Source organism: Lepus europaeus, chromosome 5 (genome assembly GCF_033115175.1).
Source record: "Lepus europaeus isolate LE1 chromosome 5, mLepTim1.pri, whole genome shotgun sequence".
Lineage (NCBI taxonomy): Eukaryota > Metazoa > Chordata > Mammalia > Lagomorpha > Leporidae > Lepus > Lepus europaeus.
In genome coordinates this window covers 62,838,066-62,840,754 of record NC_084831.1, presented here as the reverse complement: position 1 = coordinate 62,840,754, position 2,689 = coordinate 62,838,066, and the positions used below count along the sequence as shown (strand labels likewise).

Sequence of the window (2,689 nt, the reverse complement as noted above, 5' to 3'; positions counted from 1 at the left end):
TCATTTAACTGCTCTAAGCCTCACTTACCTCTCTTTCTGAATCATAAAGTGATTTTCAGAATCAAAGGCAATTACAGGGGAGAAAGAACTTTAATTTATTTTTAAAATGTGAACTTAAAATATCATCAACACAAACTGGATGGGATGAGATCGAATGCCATGCTTTCTAAGTAATAGTTTGGAAATTCTCTCAGAATTCTGGCAGAATTCTCTCAGAAATTCTAGCATCCACAATTCCCCTGGGTGGATGTACCTGTCATAAGAGTCTTTTGAGGAATGACTGTTAGGGCAATTTTGAGATATAGTAAAATGTTTGGATTGTCCATATACTTCTCATTCCCAACAACTATTGCTTCTAAAGATGATTTTTAAGATGATTTCTTTTATGTGAGAGGCAGAGATACGGACAGAGATGTCCTATCTGCTGCTTCATTCCCCTGGTCATATTTTGAAAGGTCAGGAAATGGAAACACATGCAACAGAAGACTTGAAAACAGAGGCTCTTTTTCCCATAAATTCTACAAATGAGTAGTTCCAGGTCCCAGTGAGAAAAGACCTTTAAACTCTTCCCGTCTTCTACATCAGTATAGTAACTACAGGAATGAGTGGAAACCCAGATCCTGTTTTAAAGAGACAATGGGGCCTGTAGAAACAGGGAGGAAGAATCTTGTTATACTTTCCCACAAAAGCTAGACATCGTTGCTAGGGAAGCATGTTGTGTAGTCATAATGCAGATTCAGGGTCAACTCCCAGAAATCCAAAAAGCCAGAGTGTCTATCATTCCCTCTCCCTCATTTACTATCTGTGTTTCCCTTTATGGACCCTCCACTGGAGAAGTGACACTGAGTTACACTTGGCTTCCCTAGACAACATGTGATGCCCACTCAGCACCACCCCATGCTTCTCCAGCTTACTCAATCCTCTTGCTATTGTACCCAGCAAGACACAACACAGAAAGAACAAAAAAAAACGGACTGGAAAACCCAGTCAACAGTCCTATGATCTATTTGCAATTGGGAGGCACAGATAGGAAGAGCCAATGTGGGAAAGTTGGAGGACTGTGTCAGGTGGCGAGCGGAAAGGATGACTTTAGGTAATGCTGTAATGGAGAAAAACAACATGTGGTTGGGAATGAGAATACAGTGGGAACTTGGTAGCAGAGAGGTAACTTGTCTGGATTATGGTGATTCTTTTTTCCTTAGGAAATAAACGAATTCATCACACTGGAGTAGAATGTCAATGTTAGAAGTTAATGGAGAGGGCGTGTTCGGCACCAAGGAGACCGTCACCATGAAGTTCAACCCCTTCGTGACCTCGGACCGCAGCGAGAACATCAAACGCCACTTCAACGCGCCGTCGCACGTGCACAGGAAGATCATGTCGTCCCCGCTGTCCGAGGAGCTGCGGCAGAAGTACAACGTCCGCTCCATGCCCATCCGCAAGGACGACGAGGTCCAGGTGGTCCGAGGACACTACAAAGGTCAGCAGATCGGCAAGGTAGTGCAGGTGTACAGAAATACGTCATCTACATCGAGTGGGTGCAGCGTGAGAAGGCGAACTGCACAACCGTCCACGTGGGCATTCACCCGAGTAAGGTGGTTATCACCAGGCTCAAACTGGACAAAGACCGGAAAAAAATTCTTGAACGCAAAGCCAAGTCTGGACAAGTTGGAAAAGAGAAAGGCAAATACAAGGAAGAACTCATTGAGAAAATGCAGGAGTGAACAAAACCTTTTGTACAGCCACAGTTGAACTGCAGATTTCTAGCCTTGTGTATGTCTCTTTGGAACTTCAGATGTCTCTGGAATGTGTTGTTTCCCTGCCGTTTTGCTAATGATCTGGGACTTTGTGAATCTACTTTTTCAATTTCGGTTAATAACTTTGTGAATAAAAATTGGAAATGTTTCTTAAAAAAAAAAAGAAGTTAATGGAGAGAAGTCGTAACTCTGCCTTTCAAATAAATAAATAAGTCATTTTTAAAAAGCGTATTGGGTCAGTGAGGTCTGTATGGAAAGGAAGCTAGGGAGTACACAGAAATCAACAAAAAACAGAAAGCTAAAAATAAGATTTCAGGGGACAGGCTCTGTGACACTGTGAGTTCAGCCACCGCCTACAATGCTGTCATCCCACATGGGTGCCAGTTCAACTCCTAGCTGCTCCTCTTCTGATTCAGCACCCTGCTAATACACCTGAGAAAGCAGTGGGACATGGCCCAAGTGTTTGGACCCCTAAGCTCACCTGGGAGACCCCTATAGAGTTCCAGACTCCTGGCTTTGGCCTGGTCATCTCTGGCCATTGTAGTCATTTGTGAAGTGAGCCTGTAGTTGAAAGATCTCTCTCTCTCTCTCTCTCTCTCTCTCTCTCTCTCTCTCTCTCTCTTTCTTCTCTCTCTCTGTAACTCTACCTTCCAACTAAATAAATAAATTTGTACAAATAAATAAGATTTCAGAGGTACTGAAGTTACTGATGATAAAAATGTTTAGCTTAGTATTTCAAAAACTTTCATCACAATGCTCTGAAAGAAATTTTATTTTATTTTTTTATTTAATTTTTTATTTTTATTTTTTTTGACAGGCAGAGTGGACAGCGAGAGAGAGAGACAGAGAGAAAGGTCTTCCTTTGCCGTTGGTTCATCCTCCAATGGCCGCCGCTGCTGGCGCGCTGCGGCCAGCACACCGCACTGATCCAA

The 2,689-nt window shown here is 42.9% G+C and overlaps 1 pseudogene; it reads left to right on the top strand.

Moving 5' to 3' along the window:
* The first annotated feature begins 1,267 nt into the window (after window positions 1-1,267).
* On the top strand, window positions 1,268-1,880 carry LOC133760802 (ribosomal protein uL24-like; annotated as a pseudogene).
* Window positions 1,881-2,689: the final 809 nt, after the last annotated feature.